Source organism: Rhea americana, unplaced genomic scaffold (genome assembly GCF_003343005.1).
Source record: "Rhea americana isolate MKP2758 unplaced genomic scaffold, rheAme1 scaffold_34, whole genome shotgun sequence".
NCBI lineage: Eukaryota > Metazoa > Chordata > Aves > Rheiformes > Rheidae > Rhea > Rhea americana.
This window is the reverse complement of record NW_028186468.1, coordinates 5989921-6002153: the sequence shown is the minus strand read 5'-3', so window position 1 is coordinate 6002153 and position 12233 is coordinate 5989921.

Genomic DNA, 12233 nt, shown 5'->3' with positions numbered 1-12233 from the left:
CAGCTGTTAGATTTGACACTGCTGCTTACCAGAAAATGGATAATGCTGCCATTAGATTTATAAAGCATTGAAAAGCTGAAGTTGATCTTGGTTAAAATATAGGTGCAAAATGGCTTGGTGTTTTTGTACTGAATCTCTTTCACTTGTTTTAAAATGGTTTTCTTAAGTATGTATCTTTAGCCTAGAAAAGAAAAATCAGTTTCAAAGCAGTGCAATTTCTGGCATGAAAGATTAGGTTAAGCATTAGCTTTGAAGCCAGCTTTGAACGTCTTTGCCTTAGTTAAATTTGATTCTTAATGGCATATTTTAATTAGTACTCAAGAATTAGTCTCTTTGCTACCCTGAATAATTCAAGAGTATTACGTGCTCCACATCCAAATATGTACAGTACTATGCAAAGTCTAACATTCAAAAATCTGACAAAATACTTTCTAGTCGGCCATTACGTCACAATGTGTCATTTTCTAGCAACTATCAAAATATGCATTCAATGAGTTATTGAAGTTCACTGTCTGGTCAACAATGGGACTATTATGGAATTCATTATTAATAATGCATTATAAATATTATGACTACTAGAAAGGATAGATATATTGCACTGTCAGATTTGTGGGAGAAGATGTACATGCTTCCTGATGATATGTTCTGACTCGAAACCAGAAGTTACTCAATCTATTTTCAGTCAGAACATTCTCTTTCTGGTGTCACATCTAAGTGATGATTTCTTCCTAGGAAGTAAGTAAAAATCTCCCAGACAAAATCACTGCTGAAAATACAGGATATGACATAGGCATTACAAGGCTTTTGACCCTTGTACAGAAAAATATAAACAGCACACTAATCTAGTACACTAAATTAGTGCAATTTTCATTATCTATCTAGACCCAGCTTCCTTAWTGGAATTTTTTAAGATGAATTTTTTAAAAAGACTTTAAAATTGTATGTTGGATATAGTGACAGGAAGCTTGGAGTTGTAAGGAGGTAAAAATAGGATACCATCTAGGTTCTCAAAGTTATCTAAGGAAGAAACTCAAGAGGAATATCTATCTGATACAGACACTTCTCCTCTCTCCTCCAGTAGGTGAAGATATTCACTTACATTATGTGCTGTTTAAAAGCTGGTGATGATAGTTTTAACCTACATGGACTCAGAAATAGTTAAATTTGTACAATCACCATTTTCACAAGAGCAGTGCTCCATGAATCTCTCTGCTTTCAAGCAGTTTGGCATTGTCTGACTGTTTCAATATGTAGGAGTCATGACATGAGCCAGGAAGTTTATTAAAACATTCACAGTGTTTTGATTCTGTGGTTTCACATGGTATAATTCAGGGCATTATAGCAGTCTAAGAGAAGAAGTTCTTTATGGGACTGCTGTGCTCACTGGATGTTAGGGGAATACATCCATGGTGTTCTTTCCCCCCCAAGATATGTTTCAAAAAGTATCTGAGCAATTGCACCATTATTCCAGTACAGTATTGCTTCTGGTTACTGGAGCTTAAAATATAAATCAGTGTTTAAAAAAAGTATTCTCTTTGGCTATAATACATAATTTGAAAAGATGTGAATTGTTGGAATGGCTCAGCGATAAACCCAGTCTTAGTCAGCAAGGTTTCTCCCTTGAGATTATTTGTGAAGGTTAGAAACTTCTGTTCACACCCAGAGAACAACATAGTTCAACACATGTAGAAAATAAACAGACCCTCCAGCTTCAGCCCTGTCCCATGACCCCTGCGTACAGAGCTTAACCTTCCAAAAGGCGTTCAGCTTCTTTTGGTCACGGGAGGAGGGGTGAAGATGTCCTGCTCACTGGAAAATGCCACTGTGCCAAGGAAGTCTTCTGTGAGACGATATCCTGATGCAAGCATTTACCTTTCTGAGACATACGTATGTTAWTTTATGCCAGAGATCAAGAAATAGCACTCCCTTTGGGGAAAGTACTATTATTCTCAAGTGCTACTTGTTCAATCACTTTTGATAGCAAATTGTAGTGCCATGCTTCAGAGATTTAAAGTGGGATGAAGTGTGTCAAGAAGCATATTCTGTGATTTTGAAATATTTCATTACAAGCCTGAGTTAGAAATGACAAAAGCATTTAAGTCAGGAACTGTAAGCACTTTAAATTAGAATGTAAAATGTATTTTTTTGTTTAATATGGGACAGTTACACATACATAAATGTAGAGGAAAGGAAAACAACTAAATATGAACATCATTTTTACCACTGGATACCTGGGTTGAAATTCCCACTAGGGGAATACCTTTATAGATCTCTTTTTAGTATATTGTAGTCATGCCATTAAAAAACCATCAAATGCAATTTGGCACAGCATGATACTTAAACGGTGGCCTGAAATTAACAGACTGAATTACCCTCTACAGGCAGCCAAGGTTGTTTATAAATTGGAATTCAGATAAGTAAGTGAAGTGCCTTACTGAACTCCCTACTATTATATTCCAAATCTCTGTCTTCTTCCATGCTTTGAAATACTTCTTGCAGTCTCGTCCTTTACTTGAACTTCCAGAATATTTAGCCGCTTAAAATGGGAGCAAAACTCAAAGCAGGATGCCGTATTAGGTACTTATGAAAGATAGTGCTTTTACATTTGGAAACTGTCTTGTAAAAAGTTTTAATTAAAAGAGCTACATCTTGGCATCTGTGAGGTCTAGTGCAATTAGCTGCTTTAAACTCCATTTTCTGTTCCCGCTGCCAATTAAGCAAAACTTGTGTGGAAGAGTAATGGTTGCCTCAGTGACAAAATCAGAACATGCTAAATAATGTGATTAAACTTGTTAAAAGCCAAAATAAACACTTATAATTATCTCAAGAAAACCTGCATAGCACAAGTGAGAGCTCTATAAAGTGGAACTCTGCATCCATAATTTTAGACTTTCCTACACAATAGATCATAGTTAAAGATCTGTTAACAGACCTCTGACTGCTGGGCTGGGCAGCTTGTGGTTTTCTTCTAAACCTATTGGCATAATGTGGATTTATGCAAGAGGTGCAAATTGGAAGTTGTCTGCTATTGAAACCATTGGCAGAACAGAAATCATACTGTAGGGTTAGCAGCATGAAGTACATTGCTTTGAAATTACACAGCAGGGTTTCTGCTTGTTGCTCTAGTTGMCTTTAAGACCAAGGTCTTATACTGTCTGGCCATGATTAAAATCAAAGTGTAGGCCTCTTTGCTGGGTGCCAGTAAACGAAGGTGAAAAACAGAAACAATCTGGATTCTTAATTATTTTAAAATGCAACATAGGCAAAAAACGAAGATGAAAGCATTTCTTACTAATCTATCCTAATTATTCCACATAAAACCATTTCCTAAAGAGACCTATATCTTCAGATAGTCACTTTCTATGACTAGGCAACATCCTTTTCCCCATATAGTTCCATATCTTTTATGTAAACCCACATATATATATATACATATGCAGAAAACAAGAACTGACAAGAAATTTAAATGATGGGTTCTTATTCAAATCCAGGTTCAGACATTCATCAGAACTTGAAATAAACCAAGCTACCACACTGAGTTTACTGAAGAATAAATGAAGATTAGTTTCCACAGTACTGCATTGGTAAAAAAAAAAAAAGTGCACGTCTGAAATGCTCCATGTATTGCCACAATATGGAGATATAGGTAAGTATGTATGCATTTCATACTAGCACAGCCTTTTACATGTAACTGTGCTACCTTAAAGTAACTACTCAATCTCTCCTGCATCCTTGGCAAGTGAGATCAGAAAGATTAAAACACTACTGCATTAGAAAACAAAGATATAGTAGAGGGATAGGAGTCCTTAGTGCAAATCCAAGGCCCTTCTACTCAGAGGCTCTCTTTCAGGGTTTAGTTACCGTAGTCACTTTTTAATTAAAATCATAGCAAAATAATAGTGTGTGACAGAACACCAATGCTGAAAGTGAGTATTGTGAGAGCTATCTACACAACTGTCAGTTTTACCATAAGTGAACAAGGAGCTCTTTCTTGGCTTGTCAGCATATTCCAAAGTACTTGGTGTCAGGATATTTTTTCTAATCTACTCTTGAAGGGCTTATTGATAGGCAGACCTCTTAAGTGAAAATGAATGTAGTGCAAGGAATCTGGAAGTAGCCAAGGACAAGCATTGCAGTTAGGTGAAAACATTCACCCCAAAGGTAAAAAGAATAATCACGAACATCCTAAAAAAAGTGATGGAAACAGTCTTCTAGGGCAGAGGAGTCATCCTGGTCTTCCCAGGAAACAGTTTAAACAGGTTTTAGGAAGCCAGAAGATCTCCACATTGCAAGCACAATTCTAAAGTGCTATCCCAACCTTTGCTGGTCTCAGTATAAAACCTGGGATGGGTTGTTCAGGGTTTCTAGGTTTTCAGGTATTAGACAATCAGAGTAGAATCTGCAGAAAATAATTCAAGGATATTCTAAATCTCARACCCACTTTAATATTGCTGTAGGCTTTCATAATTTATACATGCAATTTATGTATTTCAGAGGACAATCCTGATGTGCAAAATACTTGTTCCCYTTAATTTCTGATATATTTAACATGTAATCTTTCGACTCAATCTGCAGTGTTTGAAGTTCAGCTTTTTGGCCTCATATGGAAAATGTAACTTTTTCCTAGTCTAGGCTTCCTGTCCAGGAAGTTTTTTCTCTTCGGTGAGAAATGATATTACAGAACCAGAAAAAGAAATACATTACCTATGAAAGAATAAGGGATTCAAGCAGTGACTTTGAAATGTAATTCCTTTGTATTGTATTTTGCTTCTTATTATATTATTCATATACATTTACCCTAACAACTCGCAAGCCATTCAATGTATCACTAGTGATATGACTGATCAGACTGATCAGCATGCCTCAGCAGGCGAAGGATGAGTCAAACGAACTTCTCTTACAAACAGATGTCTGGAGTCAATTGGATTGGTCCTGTCTTCTGAATTAGTTTATAGTGAGATTTTATAAAAGTATTTGGATTCAGAAATCATAATCCTAAATAATATCTCATGTAACCTAATAAKAAAAACAGACTGTTTCCATTTTGGAGCTGTTATTCTGATACACAGCTAGTTGTCATATATTTTTCCAAGAAGAATAATTTAGTCAAAATATTTTGCACTGACAATATGGTATTTGATTATAACAGATACATTTGCTGGTGTTCCAATTTCAAAGGCAGAAGGTTCTCTGCTCTCAATGGTAAATTGCTTTGTACTTTCATTTTTTGGACCGTTTTCTGTTCTGTCATTTTAAATGATCTTTTTACTAATCTCCTCCTTCCTGTGGAGTGAAGAATAGTCCTCTCTCTGGATCTRTGGCACAATTAATGTCCACTTTTCCCAGTGCCATTTTCTGCCTTTTTCCTCTTATATTTTCATCTTCCACAGTATCTCATTTCTTTGGTATGCCTTCTTTCCTCTTCTATGATTCCTGTTTTGAACACATTCTCCCTCCTACCTTTTCTTTTGGTCTGTTTGGCTTAAGGTCTGGAGAGGATACAGAGACATGACTAGCAGAAAAGTTGCTAGGAGAAATCATATATAATCCTTTCCCCAAGTGTTCATGGCAGGACAAGGCTTGATTCAGTAAACTGTCTAGCAGAAAATTTCTATGTTAATACAGGTTAAGACTCTGACTCTCATTTAAGATTTTCTTCTCTCCACCTTAGGTATTTTGCATCTGTTTGAGCTTGTGCATTCTCCCATTCTTGAGCTTTCAACAGTACCGATGATGGCTGTGAAACCATAAAATCTCTTACTGGGAAAAAACGTAAAAATTTCAAACTTAAAAGAGTATGGCTGACCTGACAGAAAAGCATGAGGCTTATCGAGCCCTAGACAATCATTTACAAACTAAAATTTCCATGCCTTTAAATCTATAGGAAAGAGAGCAGTAGGCTTCTTTCATACACATTAGTTCAGCAAAGTCCACACTCCTAAATTTATCTGTAGCTCACAGCTACCTGTATGCGGCCTTCTGAGGTCAATTCTTTTAACTGAACTTACCTAGTCTGCAGACTGCATTCAGCACACCAACTTGTACTTTAGTTGCATAGTATCCATTTCATATCAATGAAATAGCCAAATTTAGCAGAAAAAAAACCTTCCCAAAGCACAAAAAAAAAAAAAAAAAAAAAAATCAAATCCATAGAAAACTGTGGTATAGTTTATTCAAGAAGTAAACTTTCTCCTAAACCATCAAAGGCTGGTTTGTGTTTTCAATTACAGGACTATGTTATCTCTTCTAAAACATTTAAAATTCTATTTTATTATAATTGTAGATTTTCTCATATATCTAGCAAAAATAGTGYGGAAAAAGTAGGCAGTTGCTGGGGAAAGCAAGGGAATGACATAAAGGGATACACATTATCAATATTAAAACAAAAAATAAATTGGTTGATTGGTAGAGGAGACAAAATCTGGCAACAAATCTCAACTGGAAGTTAAAAAAATTAAACAGCTAAAAACATGAGAAAAATCCATGGGCACAAATAGTGAATTTGTCCTTATCACAGTAGTTAGAACCGCTGAGTCCTGTTATTCTCTACATTACAGTCTTGACATACATCCTTAGGTCACTTAATCTCTTCTCAGTCATAAAACAGGGAAAATAGTCATCTGAATGTGATATGAAGAGTTTTTAATACTTTTCCACTTTTAAGTCATGATGGGAGAATGACAAAAAAAAAAAAAAAAAAAAAAGGATATTCCTGAAGCTATGTGGAATATGCAATATTGGGTAAATAAAAATAAACTTTGTCAACACAGTTTAAAGCTCCTTAGTAGACTAATTTCAAAATCACGGAATGGAATGAAATGGAATGGAATGGAATACAGTAGCTTAACATTCATGATCTTAACTCAAAAATACTTAATAGAGTATCATGAAATACAATTTGAAAATCTAATTTTAGGTAAACCGGGCAATAAAGATTAAAATATAAGATAATGATATATGACAAAATATATATCTGTTCAAGCCAATGGAAGGATCAGTGAAAGAACTGATTTTAATTAACATCTTAGTGATTTGGAAGAAGGAATGAAGATCATATTAAATACATTTGCTGATGATGTTGCACTGAAAGATCTTGCCAATGCTAAAGCCAGAAAAAATACAAAAGGACAAGCGAGGTTAAAAATATGGCAAAGAAAGGAAATCCTCAACCTGGAAAAAAAGGCAAGCTAAAACGTTTGGTAAAAATGATAAAATATACTTGGGAAGGAAAGTGGTAGCGATGAGCAATTCCTATGGATGATGTCAAAAATCAAGTTGGATATTTATTTTTAGCAAGAACAGACATCAAAGAGATTGTCACACCTGGGCTTCCTCCACTGCTGTAAATGCAAAGGAAAGTGATTCTCACTCTGACCCTGGTCCTGCACCATTAAAAATCAATAGAATATTTGTAATTAATTTCAACCCTAAAAGAAGCCTCTCTTCTCCTCCTCTTTCTTTATTGCAAGATTTAAAAAGTGCAACATTTTAAAAGTAGGAAGTGCTGGGTTTCTTCTGCTTTTGAAATGGTAGGACTTGCATTTTAAGGTTTTCAGTAGAGGAAAAAAACACTTTGTGGCTTTTCTGTTGCTGTTTTCATTTCCAGAAAATTGAAGAAAATAAYGAGATTTGTTCTTTATATATAATTCCAGGAGCTGGTGCCTTACAGCTAACAACAAGTAACTGTGAGATTCGTGGTAAAATCACCACATCTGGCAACAGTGCACAGCTGTAACATTCACTACTAGGCACTGTGACTGAAGGATGGTGATTCACCTATGGGAATTTCAAAGAAAGTAACTAAATTAAGATGAAGGGCAAACTTATTCTGAAGGTCTCCTGGTAAAGTGGCTGTTATTGAGCTGTTACAGGATAAAGATATGGCAGATGCTGGCAGAGGTCAGAAACATCATCCGTATCTGGTTGCTTCGTTCAAGAACTACCTAGTGCAGCCAAGCTCTGCAACTGAATCTAAAAGCAGGCTTCGTTGTTTTGGATGTTACATATCCACAGAACATGGACATTTTTGSTATTAGCTTTAATGTGCATGCATTTATATCTGTAAATAATCTGTGGTTAATGTTGTATAAAATAKCACAAATAGCTCTAATCCTGAAAGTTGGAGGACTAGGAAAGTGGTGACAATTATGTCCAAAACTCAAAGAGCATAAAGTATGATTTTCTGCCATGCTATCTCTAGTTGCAAAACTTTTCTTCATTGGTACTTCATTCTACAGGTTAGAAGAGCTCAGGAAATGTGCTTATTTTATATCTGGAAGATATTAAATACTATCATCATCATTTAATTCGAATGGAAAACTGAGGTAGACTGGTACTGATGTGATCAGTGGTTTTATGGGGAATAGAATGTAAAATGTACCTAAAACTGAAGTAATATCTCCAAGATAATGCTGTTTCTAATTAAGGCTGAGCTTTGACACTGCTGTTGAACATTAGGGCTGTCTTGTTTTTTTCTCAGCTTGTTCTTGCTGCACTACAATTCATGCAAATGAACACCTCCTCTATGTTTCCAAATAGCTTAAATTTCTGGTGCCYGCTTCTCTCAACAACCGCTGCCACCAAAGCTGAAAACATCTGTGCAAGTAGTTGGTTCTGTTAAGCTCTTGTTAAATATTTCCAAGTCCTTGTACAAATGAAACAAATTAAAAGCTTTTTCTTCACTGAAACAATGCCTCTTGTTCCAATATGAAGGAGAACTGTTATAAGACATCACACACAAACTGCTTTCACCAAAAAGAAAAAGAAAAGTTAGAAACAAATCTAGCTGGTATAAATTAAAATCAGGAAATAAACTTAGACAGACTTGTTGGTGATTAAAATTGCAAAACCTGTCCTGCTTGCTATCTAATGAGATGAAATTTAAAGGGTATGAGGACACACAAAGGAYGGAGGCAAAGGTTGAGTTTAAACTCAAGTTAGGTTGAGCTTAATAGAGCAGGTGATGCAGATAACAGACTCATTTTTTATATAGTTAAACAAAGCAGTAATGAATAGTTTATCTTTACTGTATTCATCTGGGAAAATATTATAATTATTTTAACAGTATGGTAGTGCAAAAAGCCTATTAATCAAAGTTTATTTTTCTGACGAAAATGTGGCAGCATTAAGTGGCCTAGTAAAATACAAAAGCACTGAAGAGTATGTAGTTTAGAGAGTTTTAAAGCAGAACCCAGAYTCCTGTGTGAGGTACTAAATTGTGTAAAAATCTTGCATGGAGAATTAAAACAAAGTGCACACTAATGAACAGGCTGAATTTATGCGCAGCTTCTCAAAGCACAGCAAGCAGGAAAAAGMTGAAGACTGACATATATTTTGAAACCTTAAGCGACTTCATTCAAGAAGCAGGGTGACTGTATACCAAAGGCCTAAATTTGAAAWGCTGAGTGAGTTTTGAGTATTCCAGCTCTGGATTTAGTCTCATTTCAGCTGTCTTTAACTTTTTTTTGAATAAGGTGCTAAAATACCTGTGCTTCTATAATTTCCAACACTTTTGAGAGACCATGTAAGCAGTAATTCTACCCTTTACAATTCCCTACCACCATCCTGTTATTGGATTAATTCATGCTTAGATGACACAAAACTCCAGCTTTCTGATATGTGGTACATTCAGTTTCAAAATCTTCATGTGTAATATTGGGCTATAATCTCCTTAAAGTAAAACCACAGTCTTAAATGTAAAGCTACATTTGGACAGGTCAAAAAGATATCAAGCAATTGGCTGGAATAATAAATATTTAGAATAAAAAATTCATTCCAGTGAATCAGAAAAAAAAAAAAAGCCTTTCAGAGATTAGTTGATAACAATGGATGATCTTGGTATAAAAGGACCTGTCAGGGAAAATTCATACCATTTAAATAAAGGAAAATGCATTGGTATTCATTACAAAAGAGACTATACACCAAAACCATGTTTTAATGGAGTCTGAAAAACTACTTCCAGCCGAAATTGGAATAGAAGTGATTTGTTCTGAATTGATAAATTAAAGAAGAACAATTTTAAGGACCTAAATCACATTACTCAGGAGTGCCAAAGGTACTCAAATAGGAAGATCCTGTACTAGTAATTGGGATGTTACCCATTGCTTAATTTGGCCTTGGTGTCCTGGAAGCTACTAATCCAAAATTTTGTTTCAAGATTCTCCTTACCTAAGCCTCGATAAACTCAGAGAGAGCATATCAGAATATACTACATAGCTATGATGCTTTGAGAGAGCGTCAATATGTTTTGCAGACTGTAAGCATGATTTGCAAATCCAACAATGTTCTTTGAAAGAATGATTTACCATGTGAATAAAGCAACAGGTATGGCGTAGCTGGACTTTCAGCTGCTCTTGCCTGATGCTATTGCAGAAGCTGTGCCCTTACAGAGTAACAGAGAATGTCCTGTCGTGTAGTGACAAGATAAGAAAGAAAAGGTAGGAATAAATGATCAGATTTTCCTAGGAGAATTGTTATGAATACACTTTTTCAAGGATCTGTATTGATCAACATATTGTTAAAAGATCAGGACGAAAGACAAGTAAAGGTGTTTTAGAACAGAAGGCTAGTAGGACTAGTAAGTAGCAGTAGGGCTACCTTGCATTTGCCACAGGCAAAGTGAATATACACACAGAAATTCTGTGGCTTATGTAATATGAGCTGATTTGTGAAGGTGCAACAGTTTGGTTCTAAGTTCGGTTATAAGTCTGAATCCTGTATTTCCAACAGCTCTGGGATAACAGAATTACTGAAGGATCAAGATTTTTCCAGTAGTACTTTTGAAATATTAGCACACTACACTACACTACAAAACCAAGTATCTGGAGAAGTTTAAGTAGGGGTTACAGACTATCATTGTTTTTCTTAAAAAAGCATGAGTGTTTCATTCTGTCACAGGCTGTATTGACTGCTACAGTAGGATTTATTAGGAGGAGGAAAAAATAATATTATGAAACTAGCAAAAATGTTTAAGTAGATCATTTTGTAAAATAAGGAATAAGTAAGAAATAAAATGTTCTATAAGGCAGCTTATTTTCTTGAAAATGGGGATATATGAACACAGAAAAAACTGATTTAAATACCCTGGGAATTAACATAGGGCATTTGAGTTCTCTGAAATGTTTCCTCACATGAAACCACTATTTTCAAGGCAGATTTGATTAAAAACATGTTTTCTGACAAAACTGTTTGTAACTGCCTAATCACTCACCAGAATCAYAAATGCTATTTTTTTAAATACATCTTTTCAGTTCTCCAGAAAAGTTAGTAAGACAGGCTAATGATTAATTTTCCTAAGGAGACAGTAACTAAAGAATCACAGTGGAAAACTGAGATAACTTATGAAGAATATATTAAATGAAGAAAATACCCACCAACTGTTATTGAGACCGAACGCATACAATAAGGTCCTATCCTGTAGGCAGGAGGTCATAACAATTCTGCACATTAAGAAGAAGAATTTAATCTTAAAAGAAAAATAGAAATCTAACAAGAAATGTCATGCTGCTAAAGCTTTTCCTCTGCCTACCTCATCCTCAGGACTGGCAACAGGCACTCCACCCCAAGAGCCCTGTTTCCTTTACTCCCAGCTTCTCACTAAGTGCAATTCAGTCAGTGGAAGAAGGAATCTATGACAACTATTCCTATTATCTGATGCTTTAATTTTCAGCAAATTAATATTTAGGCCTTCTACAAAACATGACTAAGAGGACAATCTCCTGTTGACAGTTAAATTTGGGTGCTGGRTAAATTTTATCTTCACACTTGGCATTCAAACATAAGAGAAAATTATACATTTTAGAGTGTATGTATCATAGACTTTGAGAGTTACACCAAATACTGATTATGCAATATTGCGACTTTTCGCCTCCTGGAAAATATTTCTTCATGTGATTTATCATAGGGATAGGTCTATCTTATTGATTCATTCTTGCTACACCAGTTTGAACAGAGTCTAATTTCTTTCTGCTGTTAGCAAATAACCTTGCCCTTCAGCAAGGCTTATTACTTATACCCATGAGCAGTGGGTGAGCCCATGAGCTTTATGCAGTTCCACAGAAGTATCTTCTTGCTGTCCTGGGTGTCACTTTTGGATGACTTGGTAGCAAGCCAAGCCTACCTGTGCATACAGACTTGCCTGGTGTCCCACCAACTTTTTATCACTGTTTGGCTTTATCTTTGCAAAATACTTCTGTAGCCAAAAAACGGGGAAAAAAAAATTGTATACACAGTAA